This window comes from Mytilus galloprovincialis, chromosome 10 (assembly GCF_965363235.1).
Source record: "Mytilus galloprovincialis chromosome 10, xbMytGall1.hap1.1, whole genome shotgun sequence".
Lineage (NCBI taxonomy): Eukaryota > Metazoa > Mollusca > Bivalvia > Mytilida > Mytilidae > Mytilus > Mytilus galloprovincialis.
This window is the reverse complement of record NC_134847.1, coordinates 29,098,123-29,123,856: the sequence shown is the minus strand read 5'-3', so window position 1 is coordinate 29,123,856 and position 25,734 is coordinate 29,098,123. Positions and strand designations below refer to the sequence as shown.

General features: G+C 34.7%; 1 long non-coding RNA gene across 1 annotated transcript in view; it reads right to left on the bottom strand.

The window, feature by feature from the left end:
- LOC143049081 (uncharacterized) overlaps positions 1-22,072 on the bottom strand; it is a 46,273-nt gene extending 24,201 nt beyond the window's left edge. The window contains exons 1-2 of the long non-coding RNA XR_012970046.1: positions 21,961-22,072; positions 4,480-4,552 (exon numbers count right to left, since the gene is read on the bottom strand). This is a non-coding gene — a long non-coding RNA (uncharacterized LOC143049081). The remainder of the gene's footprint in view (positions 1-4,479; positions 4,553-21,960) is intronic.
- Between the last annotated feature and the right edge of the window lie 3,662 nt (positions 22,073-25,734).

The window sequence follows — 25,734 nt, the reverse complement described above, 5'->3', positions numbered from 1 at the left end:
ACTGCTGCAACAGGAATCGGCGCCATTGCTTGCATTCCTTTAAGCTCACTAGCGGTCATTAATTCGTTAGGAATGATTGGCTTAACGGTATTATCCAAACGTATTCATTACAAATTTAAAAACAAAAGATACCGAACAACTTATTAGAATTTCTAAATCTAAGATTGAAGATGCAGTTAGTAAAGCTTTAGAAGATCATGACATAAGTGACCTAGAGTTTACAGGTATTGTCACATGCTTAGACTCTTACTACACTGAAAAAGAACACTAACGACTCCCTAAGAAAAACACGTAACACACACCAATATATTTTAATCTAGTGTTTGCTACATTAAACATGTGTAAGTGTTCCGCGAAACCCAGTGTCTCGCCTTCTTTATAAAGCTAATAAATGTTTTAGGAACTTTTAATTTAACTGCAGATTGTTTGTAATGTTAACTGGAAGAAAACTACGTACATAATTAAGTAACATACGGAAAATCAGGAAATATATTTTTACAAAATTTCCTTCTAGATACCTAAGCTTTTGATCATAAACAAGCCTCTGTCCCAGTTTGTTAGAAATCCAGGATAGTTTAAGAAAGTTATTAAAATTTTAAAAACTTTAACCACAGAGTGAATGTTATGTTAACTGGCAGAAAAACTAAGTCCATTTATAAGTAAAAGAGGGACATACAGGATTTTTTTTTTACAAAATTTATTTCTGGACACTATCTTATGATCATAAACAAGCTTCTGTCCTAGTTTGGTTGAAATCCAGGATAGTTTAAGAAAGTTATTAAAATTTTAAAAACTTTAACCACACAGTGAATGTAATGTTAACTGGCAGAAAAACTAAGTCCATTTATTAGTAAAAGAGGGATAAACAGGATATTTTTTTTTACAAAATTTATTTCTGGATACTATCTTATGATCATAAACAAGCTTCTGTCCAAGTTTGGTAGAAACCAAGGATAGTTTAAGAAAGTTATTAAAATATCAAAAACTTTAACCACAGAGTGAATATTTGTGGACGCCGCCGACGACGACGGAATGTTGGATCGCTATGTCTCGCTTTTTCGACAAAAGTCAAAGGCTCGACAAAAATGAATTGGTTTCATTTAGGGGTGGGACCTGTTTGCTAGGTCACATTTACATTCTAACCAGATCGTATGAAAAATACTCTTGTTCAAAACAAGAGTATTTTTCATAAGAAACTTTAGATTTTGTTCTTATTTAAGAACCAGTACTTCTTACGTAGGCCCCTTCCAAAAATGTCCTTCTCTTTGTTTAACCCACTACATGCCCATACCCTTGTATTGTCTCCTTCCCTTGTTTTTACAGTCAATATGCGACTCTAACCAAATGTACCATCTACTTCTGTTACTTCAATAACTTTACACCATACACCAGTGGGAATGTTCTTCCATTTCAATGTTTCTTCATTTTGTTCTTGTACCTTCTCTTCCAAAGCACTAATACTAATAAAGTCATTATCAAGAGAAGCCATTATAATATAATTCTATAGTAGTCTTTATTGTTATTTTTTTTTCAATTTTGTAGTACTACTCTAAAATTCAACTCTTACTCCTATTCAAATTTTTACCCAACATGTTTAAAAATTTATCTTTTACTCCTATTCAAATTTTTACACAACATGTTAAAAAATTTATCTCTTACTCCTATTCAAAGTTAACACAACATGTTAAAAAATGTTAGACATTTTTATTATTTGGAGTTGTGGCAGAATCGGCCTTTTGGTACTACTTTGGGTTCACTTCGAATTATAAAATTGAAAAATTTACAATATTTAAAAAAGGTCCATAGATAGATGTCTCCATATTTAAAATTTGATCTATTTTTAAAGACAGAAGTTCAAGATGACCATCACTGCAACATGTATTTACAGGACGCCTAAGGTTCAAGGCAAAGTTTTGAAATTGAATCCGAAATTTCATTGGATCAAGTACGTTTATATTCAATTTCTTTTGTTATTACTGTTATTGAAATGCCAAGTTGGAGCCTTTTATAGCTTACTATACGGTAAATATAAATACACATTAATATAGTGTTAGCGCTGTATAACAACGTGCTATCCGATGGAGAATATCTGTCATAAAGTTGTCACATCTTTAGACTTGAACATATATAAATTCCTCAATTTTGAAGGCCATACGGCGACCTACAATTACTTGCCTCCGCAACATTTGGTTTCTGGTGGATACTTGACTCATAATTAATCAAAGACATATTATATTTTTAAATGGAGGCTACAGCTATTGTTTCGTATAAATAACGAACCGCCTCGTTAGTCTTGAAATGTATGCTAGCTTTGAATGCGGGAGGGCCTGAGCTCAATCCAAAGCTGGAAAAAACATTACAGATTTAGAAAATGGTATTTGCTGCTTCTCTGCGTTTCATGCGTCATTCAGAAGAAAGAGCAAAGACTTGTTTGCTAGAATTCATGTTTATGTGTCTGGGTAAATGTCTTCCTGCGGACTCTTATCTTGTGAGCTAGTAGTTTAGAAATATGACCGCCTCGATGGCCTCGTGGTAGCATGTCCGGCATGAGTGCTGTGGTTTGTGTGTTCGAACCCCGGCTGGGTCAAACAAAAGACCTTAAAATTGGTACTAGTATTTGCTGTTTCTCCGCTAAGCTTCGGGAATTAAGGAATAAGACTGGTCGGCTGGGAGCCTGAAAATGTGTCCGACTAGGGTGACATGTCTTCCTGCGAACTGTTACTCTGTGAACAAGCAAATTAAAATTCCGGCTTAGCGTGTCGGTCTTGTACAAACAAAGTTAACATTCATACATATTTTTAACATGTTCTCGTCCTGAATATGCATTTAATTTACCGATGGACGTAAGCTGCATTAATCCATCATCATCCACACGTGTCGGTCTTGAACAAAGTATCATTCATGTCTAATTGACATATATATATTCGTCCATGTAATACTTGTCGTTGGGCGTTAAGCTGTCACAAATCTAGGTACAGTATTTTTTTTTTCAATTTGATTGATTAATAACATTCAGAAATATTAGATTGTACATTACTGGTGATGAACTTTCTGTTGGTCTAAGAGTGACGAATAACAACTAGGCAACAGGTCAAGACAAAATTAAGAATCAGACGCTCATATGTATTAGATTTTACACTAGTCACTACCTTGTACGGTCTTGTTTTATTTAATTTCGACTTTATTATCTGTTTTTTAATCCAAAAGATTAATAAAAGGATATCTCACCTATATTTAAAGGGTGTGCTTATAGCAAACGAATCCTTCTTATAACATAGGATTTGGTGTTTTATCTTAGCAGAATCATTTTGTTTGTTTTTAAAAAACAAAAGACTTTAGTAGTATTCAGATAGCAGAGATGCGCTATATAACATCAAGCAAGAGCATTTGATATATAAAAAAAGAGATGTGGTACTGGTATGATTGCCAATGAGACAACTATCCACCAAAGTTAAAATGAAGTGGATGTAAGCAATTATAGGCAACCGTTAGGCCTTCAACAATAACAAAAACCCAAACCGTATAGTCAGTCATAAAAGGCCACGACATGAAAAATAGGTAACAATACAATTGAGAAAAGTAATGGCCTAATAAAAAAAAAACAATTTACGAAAAACAAATATGACAGACATGAATTAACGACAACCACTGAACCAGAGGCTCCTGACTTGGGACAGGCACATAATGAATGTGGCGGGGTTAAACATGTTTGTGAACGCTCCCCCTTCCCCCTTTTAAACCTGGGAAAGTGGGGTTACAGCACAACATAAGTTCAAACTATTAAAATTAGTTAAAAAGGGCTAAACTCATCAGATCCATACAAAGCAGAGAATCATCTAACATGAGCATAATTATTATCTGTTTGTTTTGAGAACACAAATTTAACGAAACAAGTTCTAAAAACCACATTACGCTTGCTTTGTAGATTTGCAAAAAACTATGAGTATGGCACTGCATTGCATTCAGTATTTTTAATTTGGATTCTTAAAAAACAAAATATTGAAAACAAGTTTTTTTTTTGGCTTTAATCAATTTCACAAACAAAAAAAATAAGAGAAAAAATACTCCCATCAGGTTTGCGTTATAACGCAAACATAGGAAGAAATATAAAAAAAATGTGTGTCGCTAATACGCTACCGTACATTTCAGCATAAGTTACGATCAATTTTTATCGTAAAATGTGTTGTGGTAAGAACACCTGACCTCGAATGATAATTCAAAAATTAATATTAGACCGGAAGCCATATATATAAAAGCTATTTTAAATTTTAACTCAAACTCGATTTTTTTTTCGAAATCTTACTAGAAACCTATGTTTTTTTCGCCACAAGGCACAACCATATATTGGACAGGAACCCGTTTTAATCTAAATGATATCGCATGTGCTCGGATCCTTTAGGACAAAACATTGTGTACTTCAAACCCGTAGCAAGTCTGGGACTGGCGTGAGTGTTTATAGAACTTATATTGCAAACTTACCGACTGTCAATACGTGAAGTATGCACAGTGTCAGAATGGTAGCTATTAATCTTCCCATTGTCGTGTCATCTACCTGGAAAATAAAATAAAAACAACATTTTAATATATATATTGAGTAAGCTGTTATATCGTAGTCTGGATATCAGACGAGGAAGATGGTGATATCTAAAATTTCGAATCCCTTTGAACGAAAGAAACAAATGTGTACACTATACGGCCGAGATATCTAGAGCACTGGGTAAAGTTCAGGGGTGTTAAGACTAGTACTGATACGTCTGAGACCGAATCTCTCGAAGGGACGATATATATAAATGGTTCTTCGATAGGAGTACGGGATAATATTCCATATAAGTGTTATATATTTCTCCTCTGAAACGCGATAAACATTTATAATATTATACTGGAGTTCCCTAAGTTTCAACGTTTATCTGATCCATTCTGATATTCGTTTTTTTGTTTACATGGGTTATATGCTTATATACCCTGTCAAGTCAACCAACCAAAGAAAAGTAAACGGTAAAACTGTCTTCTTGGCATTTTCCTATTTTCCCATATCAGTTTTCTTTTTCACAACCCTTTAAGCAAAACACCAGTGACCACCATCGACATCCAAAAAAAATGTTGTTTTTGATATATATATATATTTATCTCTTCAGATACACGTCGGGTGTCATTCGGTTTATCGAGAGAATGATCGTGAAAGAATATCTAACGATGGTCAAGCATTGCGATCGGATCGTGAAAGATCTGATATAGGATCGTGAATGCAATTCAATCAGTGTAATTCTACTTCAAAATCTGTGAAAAAATCTGCTGTAGTTTCAAATTAGAAAACAAAATGATGCCTGTCAAAATGATTCAACTTCCTAAATAAAACTGTGCACTTATTTAATGAAAAATGCAGTACTTTTTAAGAAAACACAAAAGGCGACACACAACCCTATGAGAATCATAAAGGAAAAATCATTTTTTGTATCCATAATGGTCACATTTCAATATATCATTATGTATTTAAAATTTAATCTTTATGTGTCAGATAGTCCAGTAAAATATATTGTATATTATTACATGAAAAAAAAAATCATATTATTTTTGAAAAAGTATATTTTCGTTGAATTTTTAATCAAATTGATCGTGAAAGATCATTCAACGCATTATTTTGATCATGAAAGACAAAGCGTGACCAGTCTTAATGATCAGACCACAGCATTTGTTTTACCAATTGATATACTTGTAATTGGTTGAAGTGTGTAATTACTTTCTAAGAATGTGTGCGTTTTTATTTTCGTAAGGGGTTAAGATGTATAAGTACCCTGCCTCGTCCACTCTGTGTTTTTGTTACTTGTTTTTGATGAGTTAGGCCCTTTTCGACTGAATTTTTATATTTTGTTCATTTGTTGTACTGTTACACAACTGTCCCAAGTTTGGGGAGGATTGGGCGCCCGCTGTAATGTTAAACCCCGTTACAGTATGTATGTGTCTGCCCCAATTCGGGAGCCTGTAATTCAGTGGTTGTCGTTTGTTGCTGTAGTGTATATCATATTTGTTTTTCATTCATGATTTTGTACATAAGTCAGTGCCGTTAGTTTTCTCGTTTCACGTTTGAATTGTTTTACATTTGTCATTTCGTGGCCTTTTATAGCTGTATGGGTTGTACTCATTGTTGAAGGCCGTACGGTGATCTATAGTTGTTACATTCTGTCTCATTTGGTCTCTTTTGTAAGAGTTTTCTCATTGGCAATCATACCATATCTTCTTATTTTTATATTAGATCAAATAAGCAAAATCATACAATTTTACACACAGGTGTATTGAAAATGTTCTTTCCATTAACAAACCAAATTTTCTTATTTGGTCCAATTAATAGTCATAAACTAGAGATTACAGACACCACATATATATACAGCTTCCTCTTTCTCATTTTTAGACATTTGCCTCTTGACGTGGTTCGGTATGTGTGCATCGAGCTTTCAGATTTTTTACTTTTTGCGTTATTTTTGTGGGTTGGTCCAGAGATGCGGTAAGGACACATGAGGTATTTTATAGCGTAGTTTCATTTTGTAAACCCTTGTACTTATATTTTGATTTTTATGTCTTTTATCGGGAAAGTGTACTAGTATATGTCATTATGTGAGGCGCCCCTTGCGTGCCAAGTAAATAGAAACGGGGCCCCTTAAGTGCCAAGTAAATAGAAATATTTTCGTTTGCCGGAGATTTAGTCTGGCGAGCACTAGTTTGGAAAATCGTACACACAACATTTGAAAACTGGAGCGCATAACTTTCAAAAACTGGCGTGCTCGAATTTTAAACTGGTGCGCACAAGTTTGAAAGTCGAGTGCACCAATTTGAAAGTAGTGCGCGCCATTTTGAAAGTCACGCCCACCAGTTTGAAAGTCATGCGCACAAGTTTGAAAGTCATGCGCACAAATTTGCAAGTCATGCCCACAAGTTTGAAAGTCGTGTGCAACAGTTTGAAAGTCGAGTGTAACAGTTTGAAAGTCAGGCGCACCAGTTTCAGAAGCCTGTAATTCAGTGGTTGTCGTTTGTTGCTGTAGTGTATATCATATTTGTTTTTCATTCATTATTTTGTACATAAGTCAGTGCCGTTAGTTTTCTCATTTCACGTTTGAATTGTTTTACATTTGTCATTTCGTGGCCTTTTATAGCTGTATGGGTTGTACTCATTGTTGAAGGCCGTACGGTGATCTATAGTTGTTACATTCTGTCTCATTTGGTCTCTTTTGTAAGAGTTTTCTCATTGGCAATCATACCATATCTTCTTATTTTTATATTAGATCAAATAAGCAAAATCATACAATTTTACACACAGGTGTATTGAAAATGTTCTTTCCATTAACAAACCAAATTTTCTTATTTGGTCCAATTAATAGTCATAAACTAGAGATTACAGACACCACATATATATACAGCTTCCTCTTTCTCATTTTTAGACATTTGACTCTTGACGTGGTTCGGTATGTGTGCATCGAGCTTTCAGATTTTTTACTTTTTGCGTTATTTTTGTGGGTTGGTCCAGAGATGCGGTAAGGACACATGAGGTATTTTATAGCGTAGTTTCATTTTGTAAACCCTTGTACTTATATTTTGATTTTTATGTCTTTTATCGGGAAAGTGTACTAGTATATGTCATTATGTGAGGAGCCCCTTGCGTGCCAAGTAAATAGAAAGGGGGCCCCTTAAGTGCCAAGTAAATAGAAATATTTTCGTTTGCCGGAGATTTAGTCTGGTGCGCACTAGTTTGGAAAATCGTACACACAACATTTGAAAACTGGAGCGCATAACTTTCAAAATATGGCGTGCTCGAATTTTAAACTGGTGCGCACAAGTTTGAAAGTCGAGTGCACCAATTTGAAAGTCGTGCGCGCCATTTTGAAAGTCACGCCCACCAGTTTGAAAGTCATGCGCACAAGTTTGAAAGTCATGCGCACAAATTTGCAAGTCATGCCCACAAGTTTGAAAGTCGTGTGCAACAGTTTGAAAGTCGAGTGTAACAGTTTGAAAGTCAGGCGCACCAGTTTCAGGAGCCTGTAATTCAGTGGTTGTCGTTTGTTGCTGTAGTGTATACCATATCTTCTTATTTTTATATTAGATCAAATAAGCAAAATCATACAATTTTACACACAGGTGTATTGAAAATGTTCTTTCCATTAACAAACCAAATTTTCTTATTTTGTCCAATTAATAGTCATAAACTAGAGATTACAGACACCACATATATATACAGCTTCCTCTTTCTCAATTTTAGACATTTGCCTCTTGACGTGGTTCGGTATGTGTGCATCGAGCTTTCAGATTTTTTACTTTTTGCGTTATTTTTGTGGGTTGGTCCAGAGATGCGGTAAGGACACATGAGGTATTTTATAGCGTAGTTTCATTTTGTAAACCCTTGTACTTATATTTTGATTTTTATGTCTTTTATCGGGAAAGTGTACTAGTATATGTCATTATGTGAGGAGCCCCTTGCGTGCCAAGTAAATAGAAAGGGGGCCCCTTAAGTGCCAAGTAAATAGAAATATTTTCGTTTGCCGGAGATTTAGTCTGGCGCGCACTAGTTTGGAAAATCGTACACACAACATTTGAAAACTGGAGCGCATAACTTTCAAAATATGGCGTGCTCGAATTTTAAACTGGTGCGCACAAGTTTGAAAGTCGAGTGCACCAATTTGAAAGTCGTGCGCGCCATTTTGAAAGTCACGCCCACCAGTTTGAAAGTCATGCGCACAAGTTTGAAAGTCATGCGCACAAATTTGCAAGTCATGCCCACAAGTTTGAAAGTCGTGTGCAACAGTTTGAAAGTCGAGTGTAACAGTTTGAAAGTCAGGCGCACCAGTTTCAGGAGCCTGTAATTCAGTGGTTGTCGTTTGTTGCTGTAGTGTATATCATATTTGTTTTTCATTCATTATTTTGTACATAAGTCAGTGCCGTTAGTTTTCTCGTTTCACGTTTGAATTGTTTTACATTTGTCATTTCGTGGCCTTTTATAGCTGTATGGGTTGTACTCATTGTTGAAGGCCGTACGGTGATCTATAGTTGTTACATTCTGTCTCATTTGGTCTCTTTTGTAAGAGTTTTCTCATTGGCAATCATACCATATCTTCTTATTTTTATATTAGATCAAATAAGCAAAATCATACAATTTTACACACAGGTGTATTGAAAATGTTCTTTCCATTAACAAACCAAATTTTCTTACATGTATTTGGTCCAATTAATAGTCATAAACTAGAGATTACAGACACCACATACATATACAGCTTCCTCTTTCTCATTTTTAGACATTTGCCTCTTGACGTGGTTCGGTATGTGTGCATCGAGCTTTCAGATTTTTTACTTTTTGCGTTATTTTTGTGGGTTGGTCCAGAGATGCGGTAAGGACACATGAGGTATTTTATAGCGTAGTTTCATTTTTTAAACTCTTGTACTTATATTTTGATTTTTATGTCTTTTATCGGGAAAGTGTACTAGTATATGTCATTATGTGAGGAGCCCCTTGCGTGCCAAGTAAATAGAAACGGGGCCCCTTAAGTGCCAAGTAAATAGAAATATTTTCGTTTGCCGGAGATTTAGTCTGGCGAGCACTAGTTTGGAAAATCGTACACACAACATTTGAAAACTGGAGCGCATAACTTTCAAAATCTGGCGTGCTCGAATTTTAAACTGGTGCGCACAAGTTTGAAAGTCGAGTGCACCAATTTGAAAGTCGTGCGCGCCATTTTGAAAGTCACGCCCACCAGTTTGAAAGTCATGCGCACAAGTTTGAAAGTCATGCGCACAAATTTGCAAGTCATGCCCACAAATTTGAAAGTCGTGTGCAACAGTTTGAAAGTCGAGTGTAACAGTTTGAAAGTCAGGCGCACCAGTTTCAGGAGCCTGTAATTCAGTGGTTGTCGTTTGTTGCTGTAGTGTATATCATATTTGTTTTTCATTCATTATTTTGTACATAAGTCAGTGCCGTTAGTTTTCTCATTTCACGTTTGAATTTTTTTACATTTGTCATTTCGTGGCCTTTTATAGGTGTATGGGTTGTACTCATTGTTGAAGGCCGTACGATGATTTATAGTTGTTACATTCTGTCTCATTTGGTCTCTTTTGTAAGAGTTTTCTCATTGGCAATCATACCATATCTTCTTATTTTTATATTAGATCAAATAAGCAAAATCATACAATTTTACACACAGGTGTATTGAAAATGTTCTTTCCATTAACAAACCAAATTTTCTTATTTGGTCCAATTAATAGTCATAAACTAGAGATTACAGACACCACATATATATACAGCTTCCTCTTTCTCATTTTTAGACATTTGCCTCTTGACGTGGTTCGGTATGTGTGCATCGAGCTTTCAGATTTTTTACTTTTTGCGTTATTTTTGTGGGTTGGTCCAGAGATGCGGTAAGGACACATTAGGTATTTTATAGCGTAGTTTCATTTTGTAAACCCTTGTACTTATATTTTGATTTTTATGTCTTTTATCGGGAAAGTGTACTAGTATATGTCATTATGTGAGGAGCCCCTTGCGTGCCAAGTAAATAGAAACGGGGCCCCTTAAGTGCCAAGTAAATAGAAATATTTTCGTTTGCCGGAGATTTAGTCTGGCGCGCACTAGTTTGGAAAATCGTACACACAACATTTGAAAACTGGAGCGCATAACTTTCAAAATATGGCGTGCTCGAATTTTAAACTGGTGCGCACAAGTTTGAAAGTCGAGTGCACCAATTTGAAAGTCGTGCGCGCCATTTTGAAAGTCACGCCCACCAGTTTGAAAGTCATGCGCACAAGTTTGAAAGTCATGCGCACAAATTTGCAAGTCATGCCCACAAGTTTGAAAGTCGTGTGCAACAGTTTGAAAGTCGAATGTAACAGTTTGAAAGTCAGGCGCACCAGTTTGAAAGTCATGCGTACCAGTTCTTGAAGGTCGTGAACACCATTTTTGAAAGTCTTGAGCACGAGTTTGAAAGTCATGCGCGCTAGTTTGCAAAGTCATGCGCACAAATTTTAAAGTCATGCGCACGAGTTTTCAAACTGGAGCGTGTCAGATTAAATCTCCGGCAAACGAACATAATTATATTTACATGAGTAAGACTCTTAAGGGGCTCCGTAATTACGTTTTACTGTACTGGCTGTATTTTCAAAATCTTTTTTATTGGCGCCTCTGTTTGATTTAATTGTAAGTGTGTTTGAACGTTAAATTAAGTTGCGTTGTATGTCTGTGATGAATGCTGCTGGATCCCAGATATGGCCACGTTAACCAATAATTTGTGTTGCTTCCCAATTTGGCAATATTCCGGAACATTAAACAACTGTCATATAAGTGGGCGTATTAGCTTTCAAGAAAACCAGATTTAAACCACCACTTTTTTAGGAAACAGTTGCTTTTCTGCTGTTTTTAATGTTTTTTTTCCCTCAATTTTTACAAAAATCAACAGGGATCTTCGTTTTATAGATATGACTATGCATAAACATTAATGGAAATTAGATGAGACATTCTTAACTTTTCAAACGACACAAAACTTATGCAGAACAGACAGACAGACTTGTATTGCTATAAGAAAAATAGTCTGTGTAGTATCATCATGGCATTGAACCGGATTAAAGTCATGTAAATCCAATCTTTTGATATACCGATTACAAATATAAATTATCACTTGTTTACAGAAAGATTTGATCGTTTTCGTGAATTTTTTTGGAATAACGTAAGCAGCAACAGATATTTCACGATCCTTTTCACGATCATCAAAATGCTGTACCCGATCTTTCACGATCCGAAATATCAGTTTTTTTAAAAAAATTACCGTTTTTGCAAAGTTTCTGAATAAACTAAATCAAAATAACGGTTAGAACTATTTTAAACAGTAATATTGAATGATATTTCTATGAGAAAAGTAGTTTAAGTATAGAAAGTTGTGTTCATACAATCTTTTCTTGTTAGACAAATATGTTTAGGTGAATCATTGTCTTTCTGTAACAGAGGATATCGCTTAGTTTTGATTAGACGAAGGGTTTATTTTTAGTAATCAGAGTACAGATAGAGTGCAGGAAATAACTAAGTAGTTATTAATTGTTCTTATAATACATTACATTTATATAGTTACAATATTTGGATGACAATAAAAACACAGTAAATTTAAAAAAAAATACCATTGTTTGTTTAAAACTGGGCACATACTCTCTCCTACCCCACAGGTGACTGGGGAATAGAAATATGGTCACTTCAGGTCTTCTTCTTTTAACCGACAATAAAACTATTGCCGAAGTGGGGTGTCTGTTTGGCTGTGCGGGATGTATAAGTACGCAGCCACATCCGGTCGTTATGGGGACGTTAAATCCGATGCCTCGAATGCCACGATCACTGCACATTATGTACCCCTGAAACAACTCTTTGCGAGGTCCGTAGAGATCCGTAGAAATCCTATTGCAAGGCAAAATGTCTGTTCATATCTAATATTCCCTCAGTTTCCAGTGGCAATCTAAATTTCCCAGAACTGCTTCCTGTGTGGCCTCTATTGCAGGACTTACTTATTGTACTTATTGTTAATTTATTCTCGTACTGAAAATGAATGAAATATTGGCCACTGGACGTTAAGCAACCAACAATAAATCAATCATTATCTCTCATTGATACATTATACAGCACTCCCGTTTGTACCTAGCTATGGTGTGAAAAAGGTATTGCCGAAGGGGATTTTTGACAACTCTGAAAGTGCACCTAGTGTGGAAAAATAGTTAAAAGATTTAATGACTGGAGAATTTCAGAAAAGGGATCAAAAGTCATAGGTACTTTGGGACAGGACAGTTGTTTTTCTAGCCCGGCTCCTCCTTCCCCCCGCCCCAAAAAAAATCCCCTTTGTTTTCTATTAATTTTAATAACACCTGGATAATTTTAGCGCTTATCTGTATATATTATGTACATTCATTACTATAAATAAAGTGTATTTGTTTTTACTTTACTAATCGATCCACGGGCCGGCGGTCACTGATATATTATACAGACTTTCGCAATTAATAAACTATGTGACCACCGTGGATAGTTAACTTGAAAATGGTACCAGATAGAAAATACACTTTATTAGTAGTATATAAAATTGAGAATGGAAATGGGGAATGTGTCAAAGAGACAACAACCCGACCATAGAAAAAAACAACAGCAGAAGGTCACCAACAGGTCTTCAATGTAGCGAGAAATTCCCGCACCCGGAGGCGTCCTTCAGTGGCCCCTAAACAAATATATATTAGTTCAGTGATAATGAACGCCATACTAATTTCCAAATTGTACACAAGAAACTAAAATTAAAATAATACAAGACTAACAAAGGCCAGAGGCTCCTGACTTGGGACAGGCGCAAAAATGCGGCGGGGTTAAACATGTTTGTGAGATCTCAACCCTCCCCCTATACCTCTAGCCAATGTAGAAAAGTAAACGAATAACAATACATACATTAAAAATTCAGTTCAAGAGAAGTCCGAGTCTGATGTCAGAAGATGTAACCAAAGAAAATAAACAAAATGACAATAATACATAAATAACAACAGACTACTAGCAGTTAACTGACATGCCAGCTCCAGACTTCAATTAAACTGACTGAAAGATTATGATTTCATCATATGTACATCAGGCACAATCCTTCCCGTTAGGGGTTTAGTATCATACCATCATAACATATATGCTCAAAGTATAAAGAAAAACGAAAACCGGAAGTCTAATCTGACTTAAAATTTCGTCCAATGACGGAAATAATATCCGGACGCCTTTTTTCTCGTTTTTCTCCCAAAATAACTCAATCTGAATAATCATATGAATGGATGACTAATGCGACTATGCCATGTACCTATAGGACATAGAAGCATGATGATTAATTTATTGTGGAAAGAAGAGAAGCGACACACATAGACATAGAAGCATGATGATTAATTTATTGTGGAAAGAAGAGAAGCGACACACAAAATGAGGTCTTCTCGTTTAATAGTATAGATACCATACACCAAATGCAGTTGGCTTACTGCTTACAAAATATGAGAACCTAACTCTCTCAACACGAGGTATCGGATGTAACGCTCATATTCTGACCAAGGATTTTTACAGCCCGCACAGCCAAACGAACCCCCAATTGGCAAAGGTTTTACTGTTGGTTGGAAGAAGACCCAATTAACCATATTTCTATTTTCCGGTCACCTTTTGGGGTACCGAATGTGTGAGATGTCCAATTAATCGCGCGATCGATTGACGTACATTTGTAGGTAACGTGCATTTGCATGAATGTAATGTGTTGACGTTACGTTACGTATATATAGTTACTAGTAACTTCATTCATATAGGTAGGACTCTAAAGTGCGATAGGGATGCTAAAACGCGATGGTCACGCTAAAGTGTGATGGCCTACGCTAAAGTGCGATGGTTAGATACGCTAAAGTGCGATGGTCTATGCTATTCAATGGAACACACTAAAGTCCGATGCTGCGATAAGCAAAAGAGCGGTTTTTTTTCGCGAAATTGCGTTTGTTCGCGAAAGTATGGACGGAGCACTACTGAAGATTCATTATGTGATAAAACGTGCATAAACAGTGCATTAAAATTGGTTTCAGTAAAAACGACTGTTACCATTAATTAGTGAAACTTCTTCATGTTTTTAATATGATCTTTTTTTATATCAAACAAAACAGAAAAATCATCAGAAAGTCAACAAAATGAAACAAATTAAAAATTGCATACTCCATAAAAGTATTGCCTACGCGACTAAAATGAAAATTTGAAGGCACTTTGCATGTACAACGTTACGTTTTGTTACGTCTGTGTTGTAGCCACTCCCATAGTACACAAAAGAGGCAACGTCACTGACTGAAGCCTATTGTTCGACGTCAGGAAAAAAAATATAGCCCGAAAATCGGCCCGTGGCAGTCAACGTAGTACTAGTATTTACAAATCGGCCCGTGGCACAGAAAACATTAAATAGCATTATTACGCTACAAGCCGTTTGTACAAACAAAAATGGACATGCCGGTAAACGAGAACGTTTGTGCAGATGAAGGTTTTTAACTAGACAAGAATAGTGAAACAAATGATCTCAATCCGGAACATTTTTGGTCGGTGCTAGAAGACTTTGAAAGCGGAGGAGTTATTTTCAAAAAAAAATCATCCACAGTAACAGAAATGGAAACCTGCGATTCCGCAGTGTCGGCGGAGACATACGTGTTTCTGTCAGGATACTGGAAAAAAATACTTCACATAAACATAGAAACTGAAGATAGTAAGGGGAAGGTGTGTACCGTAAAGGAGAGCGAAAACGGCAAAATATACCAAGTGTCAAAGAATTTAATTCGTCCAAATCTAATTTAGAAACTCCTATGTTTTTAATCCGATGTCATTTACTTGCGTGAAATAAAAGTTACTTTTTAACTTTCTAATTGGATTATCTTATAAAACAATTGTTTATAATATGGTTCTTCATGTCTGTGAAAGAGGTGGATACTCGTAAACAAGACAGTAACCTAACGACCAGAGGTGTTGTATCATAATATGATATCCAATGAGACAAGTCTCTATCCAAGCCTAAATGTTATTAATGTAATTAACTATAGGTAACCGTATGGCTAACACCGCAAATGGTAAGTATTCTACAACAACCAAAGGATATCAAAACAACCAATGTGAAACAATTCAAACGAGAAAAATAACGGACTGATTTATAAACAAAACAATAAGCTAAAAACAAATAAGAAGTCTACGATACAACTATCCACCAAAAACCAGGCCTTGAAGACATAAAACTTTGCTCAGTGCTCTGAGTACAAAAATCATGCTCGAAACATGAAATCCAGCAATTTGATTGGTTGATTATCGAGTCTGAGTACAAAAATCATGCTCGAAACATGAAATCCAGCAATTTGATTGGTTGATTATCGAGTCTGAGTACAAAAATCATGCTCGAAACATGAAATCCAGCAATTTGATTAGTTGATTATCGAGTCTGAGTACAAAAATCATGCTCGAAAGTTTTATGACCGTGAGGCCAGATGTCGTTTATGTATGCACCTAATAGCATTTTGACCTCCAACGTGGAACTTTAAAAGTTGGCTTCCGTCGCATAACAAGCTATATTGGACCACGAAATAATTAGTGTAAAACAATTCAAAAGAAAAAGACAACGGCATGATTTATAAACAATACAATAGACAAAAACTAATATAAACACAGCAAAAAAAAAAAAACATTGCTTGATCCTCATTCCTGTTACACCATCGCACTTTAGCGTGTTAAACCATCGCACTTTAGCGTGTTAAACCATCGCACTGTAGTGTTGTTAAACCATCGTACTCCAGCGTGTTAAACAATCGCACTTTAGCGTCTGACACCATCGCACTTTAGCGTAGACCATCGCACTTAAGAGTACCATCGCACTTCAGAGTACCATCGCACTTTAGAGTACCATCTCACTTTAGAGTCCTACATATGTTTATTTTTTTGCTGTGTAGACAATCACACTATATCTTCTTATTTGTTTTTAGTTTTTTGTGTATATAAATCAGTCCGTTATTTTCTCGTTTGAATTGTTTTACAACAGGCGATAAATTTTTGGGACTTTTTAATGCAAAAAATTAAATTTTTCCTGTATGCATGTCAGTGTATTCCCCTAGAATCCGACACTGGTTAGATTTTCGTTTAGTTTCAAAATACCCACCAGTATACATTATATTTCCAACAGAATTTATGAACTTGTCTACCTTCATAAAATTCATAAATATTTACTGTAAAAGTTTCACACCAAATCTTATATTTGACATCTCAAAAACAAACCCATTACAGCGGCACTTCTGTCTATGGAACTTCGGAATATAGGAACCGAAGTGACCCCCCCCCCCCCCTTTCCTTTCCTGGAATTTGAGCCTCGCAATGGGGTTTTTGATAACTTGTCTTAACTCATTGCTGCGAGAGGATATGGAAATACCTGGCGTCCGTCCGTCCAGTCTTGTTAGCGCTGTCATTTGTACAATTCTTGCCAGATTTTTGTGAAACTTATATCATCATGCAGCAGTGTCTTTCACACATGCGAATATAAATCCTGATCAAATATTTTTAACCAATATATGCCCCTTGGAAATATAAATTATAAATGCAAATCTCATTGTATTTGTTTGGAAGCTTTTTCTCTCGAGATATAAATTAAAAAAAAGAAAAAGTGCTTGGTTTAGTTTTTGCCCTCTTGTACATAAAATGTATCTTCGATGCGGGGGACATTGGATCTCTGATCTTTTATTGAAAACAACATTAATATTTGTACCTAGATTGAAAAGGGTATTCGTGAGTCCTGGAATAAAAACACTTCATTACAAATAGAGTCGTCGTCTTTCGTGCCACAGAAAACGATATCAGGATATGATTTTTCAGATTTTTTTATCCATCTTGTTCACATGAAGGAAAAACCATGCATACGGCATTGGAAATGATTGGAAGCTATTCTCATATTCTCATATACATTCGGATACCATAATGTGTATATGCTGACAACTCTTGCATTATATAATTATTAAAAAAAAAAATAATTGGTCAAAATGATGTGGATGCTTGAGCATCTGAGCATACATGCAAGCTACGCCACTGAATACTATCGGCCTAGCCACAATCAGATGTGCATTTTGTGTTTCACATGAAGTCAAAAATGAGTATCACCTCAGGGAAAAACTCTCTTGATATTTTGGTTCAAAAATGGTTTAAATTATGAAAAATTGCCATCGTTAGGCTAACACTGGAAGCATTTATATAATTACATGCAGTTTTTGGAAGAAATATTTAATATTTTTATTAAATAAATGGTGTTTAAAAACTGTATAATTTTCTTTAATGGTTGCCTTCAAGACATGGTCACCAGTGTCAGATTTTTTGGTCAATGACAAAGAAAACAAAATATGTTTAGAATTATTGAATATCAACTATTTTAATTGAAAAAAATTGACAAGAACATGTTTAACTCACAGTTATTTCAAACAACAGTAGCTTCCTTTGATTATTAATCTTATCTGATAAAACTGTATCTAAACTTATCTATAAATAACAAAACTTCCAAAAAAAACCCTTTCTTTTGGTGTATAGAACATTAAAATAACTTGATGCATATTCTTACAATAAACAATCAAACTTAGCAATACAATTTATATGTTTTGTCTACGGACAAGACATTGTATTCATATTTAATGAAATGTATTATTAAAACCTAATTTTGATATAGCTGAAAGTGTTCTCTTGAGAAAAAAAAAACATACGTTTTATCAGGTTTATCTATCAAATGATGCTCAACTTCGAAGAAAATGAAAACAAATACATTTTGATAAATGTCTACGGACAAGACATTTTATTGATATTCAATTAAATGCTTTCAAAGATGATTGTTAAAGTTAAGATTAAAAGTTACCAATTAAATTATAAGCTGTGTTTTTTTAAATTTTGGAAAATATAAAAATGTACCCATAATTCTTTACATATCTCAATAATTTATTGATTAAGCCAAAATGAAGACACATATTTTTTACTGAAATCCATTCATCTGACTGTTTAAAACAATCAAACTATTATTAAAACTCAATTTTGACATAGTTGAATGTGTTCTCTTGAAAAAATAACATACATTTTACCTATCAAATTAGGCTGAACTCAAGGAAATTGGATACAAATATATTGTGGTAATGTCTACGGACAAGACAATTTCAGTTAAAAAAAAAATTGTTAGAATTAAATGTGACTATATTTATGTTGAAAATACTGAGTTTTAATTTGAATAGATAACTTTCATCACCTATAAATAAGGTTTAAGTTCCATAGCAGACAAATAATTGAATTTAATACTTGTTATGTACAAGTGTCTTGTCCGTAGACACTTCCTCATATGCTGTTAATACTAAAAATCAAAAGATAAAGTTAGAGAGAGAGAAATACTTTTTCTTCAATTGATTTAGTTCATCATTTAAGGTATGCAGCAACTGGAATAAACAATATTGAAGTAAAATAAGGTATGCTTTTTATGACTGATAATCTGCCACTTTTAAAATCCACTCCTGTAAAGTAATTTTACAAAAATTGAGAACTCTTAAATTACCATTTATTTATTAAAAATAAGATATTTCTAAGTTTAAACAACACATAGGCCTAATTTAGACCCATAAAGCCAAGCAATATTGATAAAAAGACATGTCTACGGACAAGACATGTGTCTACGGACAAGACATTCTGACATATTTTTGAAATTTTTCCTCTATTAATAGATGGTAGAAAAAAATGTTAGTAGTGTTTTCATATCTACAAAAGAACAGGAACTTAGCAATGCAACATTAATGTAATTATGTTTCCAGTTTACTAGGGAATGCATGTCTACGGACAAGACATTTTTTCACTTTATTTGTATATCCAACTTTGATGGCATATATCTCCAGCTAGGGTACTGCAATTTTGATAAATGAGGTAGTTTTTGATGATGTATATACTAGAAGGGAAAACAAAACACATAATAGCATAAATTTGATTCATTTTTCTGTTTTATCACTACACTGAGCAAGCTAAAAACAAAAGTACAAAATTTCATAACGAACGCATAGTATTCAACTTTTTATCATAACTTTGTAACCACTGAAGATTTTTTGTTGCAACAACCAGTAAAAGAAAGATGAATAAATTGTCTATAACAGTGAACCAATATATAGTTCAAATTAAGTTCACTTATTAACTATCAATTGATAAAAACAGCGAAATTTTAAATGAAACAACATAACGTGAAATTTTGCCCATTTTCAGCATGTATTTTAGTGTTTTTTTTCAAAACGGTAACACCTATACATGATATTTGATATTCATTGTGAAACCCTACATTCTGTTCTTCAGTTCAAAGATGTATTACTTATGTAAAGTTTATCTTCTTGTCTTTAGAAGCCTATAACATAGACCCAATATGAAATGCACATCTGATCTTGGCTAGGCCGTATGTTAATTGACTACCTTTATACATGAACTAGTATGTAGGACTCTAAAGTGCGATAGTACTGTAAAGTGCGATGGTCTATGAACAAAGCAAAAAAATAAAAACTATTGCCTGATCCTTATTTCCGTCACACCATCGCTCTTTAGCGTGTTAAACCATCGCACTTAAGCGTGTTAAACCATCGCACTTTAGCGTGTTAAACCATCGCACTTTAGCATTGTTAAACCATCATACTTTAGCGTGTTAAACCATCGCACGTAAGCGTTTCATATGATCGCGCATAAAAAAACTAAAAAAAACATCGCACTTTAGCGTTGACCATCGCACTTTAGAGTCCTACATATATATACATGTAAGCCACAGTAAGGTAACGTAACGTTGCGAAATAAACACCTATCGGCACCCAAAGAGTTCATAAAAGTTTCAAAACACGATGACACGACATAATATAGTGGCTATTTCGTGGCGGTCAGTTTTTATTGGTGTAAGGAGCGGATTGCCCGGAGACTACCACCGACATTTTGTAGGAAAACTGACAATGATAGTCAATTGGTATTGGAGTCAACCGCCACGTGCGTGATTCGAACTTACAACCTCGATTTTGATAGGCAAGTGAAACAGTAGACCACTCAGAGACGAAAATCAACCATTCATCATTTAAAACTTTTTAAACAAATCGCATACCTTTATTTAAAATCATCAGGCATCATTTAGTTATGACAATGCTGGAGATTAAAAATTCAATAAACATATTATACATCTAAAATTCCTGTAAAAGAGAGGCGAAAGATACCAGCTGAGGGACATTCAAACTCATAAGTCGAAAATAAACTGACAACGCCATGGCTATAAAAGAAAAAGACCAAACGACAAACAATAGTACACAAAACACAACATAGAAAATTAAAGACTGTTGTTTGATAGATAAATGAAAATAAAACGATAAATTGACAAAAAGTGGCATATATATGTGGTGACCGGGGACCGAGTCGTGTTACGAAAGACGATGATAATGTATCCTCGTCTCGTGGGTTTTCGTACTATTGAGAATGCATTAAATTTGTGACGTCACAATTTCCATTGAAAAAGCATGCATACTGATAGTACGAATGCATATATGACGCACGAAAACATATGATCTGACGATATATTGTATCACTTTACAGTATTTGAGAAAATAAAGTGAGATAATACAATGATTTTTTAAAAATAATCCAAAGAAATTATTATAGGCTTATTATTGATTTCCAATACAGTCTGAAGAAACAAGATTGTATACCTTTGTTTTTAAAAATACTTCACACGAATGGGATAAGGGAGCTACCATTTGATTTTTATGGGGGGGGGCTAGGATGAAATTTGAAAAAAATAGGCAGGACAGGAGTTTTGAGTAAAAAAAAAGGCAGGATGAGCATCTTGGCAAAAAAAAAAAGCAGGATGACAATTTGGGTAAAAAAAGTCAGGATAAACTAGTAAAAAAAAGGCAGGATCGAATAGAGTAAAAAATAAAAAGGCAGGACAGAGATTACAACTAAAAAAAAAAGCAGGACAAAATTGTTCATCCTAGCCCCCCCATAAAAATCAAATGGTAGCTCCCTAAGTGTTGGCTACCCTCTAGTCCAAATAATTATGACGTCTGGCAAGGCTATTTTATTTTTTTTCTGTGACGGCGTCTTAGAAAAGAACTAGCTACCCCCCCCCCCCCCCCCCCCACCCCATAATTATCAGTTCTCTATTTTTTAGCACCCTCTTCTTTGATCTTCTAATATTTCATTTTGTCCCCCATTATTCTCTTTTTTTGTAATGATATTCTGGATAGTAGCTATGAAATTGCATCCCCTTTTGAAGATAACAGCAGAGTTGACTGTGTGTCGCATAAACACCTTTTCAGAAAATGTCAGGAGCCTGTGCACCCACAGGCTAGATCGTGTTGTTCTGACATATTTTTTTTTGTATGGCCACTAAAAACCAGCAGCAGAAAAGTAAAACTGAGATGACTTACCAACTTTATGGAATGATCAAACAACTATCTTTTCTTTTAGTCCACCTTTTTGTTCTAATTTATAACTCTGACGCCTCTGTGTATGTCAAAATCGGTGTTTCCCCTATTTCCATGACGTCATACATAAGATGGTAAAACAGGGAATGACTCCTTGCGCGTAGCTACGTTTACGTCAAAACACAGTGCGTCAAAACGCCCGGGCGTACACTTGAATTTTGATAAAAAGATATTATAATCTAAATAGAATAAAAAGAAATGAAAAAAGCACATCAGCCATGCATTTGTTTCTTCAATGGCTTGTAGTTTCGACTGAAAGTAAAGAACTTTCCCTGTTTCAACCAAATATTATAATATCTATCATATAGAGTGGGGTGCTCTTTTTCGCCGGGGACACAATTTCGCCGTTTTAGGTGTAAAATTTTGAGGTGTAAAAACTTCAAAGGATGGCTGAAATGGAAGAAATGTACTGGTAAATTATATTTTTATAACAAATATGATATTTTTTTTGAACTGAAACAAAATTGCGGCTCCTACCGAAAATGACCGAAAGACGGACAATTATTTTCGGACAATTTCCTGAATAAAAAATATGATTTGAAAGAAGTATTTCTAAGTAAATATTTGACTGAATGCCCTAATTTTGAATTCTTTACACCTTTGAAAAGTCTGCTATTCATCTATAATGCAATTGATTTGATAAAAATTGTTGAAAGCTGCGGTTATTTTGTTTTAAATAGATGTGTAAAAATGGCGAATATGTGTCCCCCATTGACAAAATATCCGGAAATTTCAAGCACCCTTTAATCTAACTTTTCAGATAATTTTTTTCAAACAAACACGTTTTCAAGCTTAAGAATATTTTGCATTTGAAGTTATCTTCATATAGAAATATCAGTATACTTCAAAAACATTTAGACCTGACCATAAACTGTAGAAAACATGGAAAGATGTGACGAAAATGGGCATCCCACTCTAAGTCTGAAATATGTGAATTTCACCAACCATTTGATATTCTGGGAGGGGGGGCTATGGATTTTTTGGGATAAAAAGTTTGTTTCAAGTTATTGGAGAAAAAAATAATTTATTTTTGACCCTGAGAAAAACAAATTGTTTGTTTCACCCTCAGCTGCTACTATATGTAATGTTAACATTGAAAGAAAAAAAATTGTTTTCGACTTGTCGCCAAAAAAATAGATTGTTCTTCGCCGCAGGCGGAAAAATAAAGTTTGTCCAGAACAAAAATCCATAGCCCCCACCCCCCCCCCCCCCACGAAAATCAAATGGTTGCTGCCTCCACTTTGCTTTTCTTTAAAGCAATTTATCATCTCCTGAAATTCGATATGTGGTTTGCCTTATTTTTCGAGCCTGTGACAAACGTGTCGCAAAAGCGAGACATAGCTATTCTAAACGTCGGCCACGTCAATCATAATTTAAGGTTCAGTAAGGGGTAAACACATATATCAATAACTTTGTCAGCCCTTCGTGAAATTTTATGGAAGTTGGACCGAAACTGTTTGTGATCAAATGAGTATCCAGAGGATTATGATGAAATGATGTCTATTTACTATCCTGTATTTGACCGATAATATGAATTTCTTAGCAAAATTTTGAAAGTTTTTTTTTCTTTCATTTTTCAGTATTATATTCACTATATTCACAGACAGACTTTTATTCCGCAATTAACAGACCGTCCGGAATTTAAGTTCACATGATAAATTTATAAACCTTCATATGTTGTCATATTACTTGACCAGTTCAAGAAAATATAGGACTTATTAAGCTTTGGCGGAAAGCAATCCCAGGCGTGAACCAGGGTTTCGCAGAACACTTTACGAATTCTAATAGTGCGCCTTAACATTTCTGAAAATTAAGTATACATTTCCATGTTCATTAAATAACAAGTTTGTACATGAAAAGGTGTTTTTGTCGATTAATTGGTTTACGCCATGGTAACTTTAATCTGATAATGAACATATTTTAAAGTAACTGCTTTGGACATTTTCTCTAAAACCAATGACCTTTAGATTCCAAATTAACACAATCATGACAATGAATGAATTAAACATCAAAAAGTTTTAGATTCTTAATAGCAATGGTATCTTATATTCGATATCTCGCCCCTCCCTTCGAACTTCTATCAGCAGGTGCTATGAAATGAACCCGCTTGGAACCCTCAGAATCCCTCGCCGAGGTTCGGGCGTTCACGTAAAAATGACCTAGCTACGCCAGTGGACACGTATAGAAAAAAATGACAGAATTTTCTTATACTTTGTGAAGTTAAACTTTGTAGCATGGTTATTGAAAAAATGAAATAAAATGTGGGGTCACCGGCCATCCAGATTTTTTTACCTCTGAAAATGAGTGCAAATAGGCTAATTTCTCAATGGATATAGATCTATGGGGAAAATGAACATTTTTATATACTGAAAAGCTTGATGTCTCTATTTTATAAAAATTGGAATAAAAGTTGGGGATCACCGGCACAATATTCACCGGCAATATAAGAAAAATAATTTATTTTGTATGACTTACTTGCCCATGACCTACCATGGAAATAGACTAAAAGTAACAATTTTGAAAAAAACATTTTTTATGAGTGGAGAAGTTTGATATCAACATATCTTTAAAAGTTTCCAAGGGAATTCAATAAAATGTGGAGGGTAATTAGGTACTATTTGCAGAAACAAAAGTTGATTTTAGGGGTTTCCCATGGTAAGACACGGACTCGGCCATTCTCGCTATGCAGTACAATAATTATTTCCTCGTGCAACCAGAAAGGCCGAGTAGTTCCGATTGACACGGACTTAGTCATTACTCCATTTTAAATGTCATCAACATGTCGCTTGCAATTTCCATTTAGTAAGAATTAATTAAAACTTCAAAGGATTATTTTAAGTATCATTTGTAGATATACAAATAGCCTAATAGATTTTTTTTTTATTTACCATACTGACTTTGTGGTCAATAATGGTATAACAAGGACTTAGCTGTTTATGTTTACTCTATATCTCCTTTCTGATGAGTAACACCATGCGATATGGTGTAAATACGACATTTAGTACATGGAACATGCATAGATTAATGCAAGCATTAGACTGGCTTACAGTCAAACCAAGCACATATCCTTTCTTATTTATTTTGCTAGGTTGCTGTCTAATTGGCGTTTACTTCATATTGTCACATTGATGCACAATACTTAAGAATTGAATGCTTCTTTTTGTAACTTCATTGCATTGGGGTGTAAAAGCGCAGGAAAAAAAGAGACTCAATGAACTAAAAAGAAAAAGACGAAATGAACTGATTTTCAAAAGTGACCTGTTTGGTCGCTAGTAATCGGTTGTCTTTAAATATAATTCCTGTCATTTTTTATGTCACTTTTAGTACTGTGTTTTTTTATATATACAAATATATGGCTAAAAGTGTTAGTTATGTTATTTCTTCATAGTGAACTTGTATGAAGGGCAACTCTGCCTATTTAAGCAGCGACTGTTCGCATTTGTCTTGTTACTTTTTAGGTCCAGTGCACGATGTAGTGACGATATCGACGATATTGTCAACCTCGTTCATGATTTTAAACCTGCTCGCAATATTGTTAGACTTGTTGTCTACATTATTGATATCACTGGCATCGTTCTTCTTGCTGTATACATCGTTGACATTGCCAATCTACATCGTCCCCTTTCCTGTCTACATCTTTGATATCGCCGACATCGTGATGTTAACAAGATTGTGACGACATCGTCTACATCGTCACCCTTTTCTGTCTACATCGTT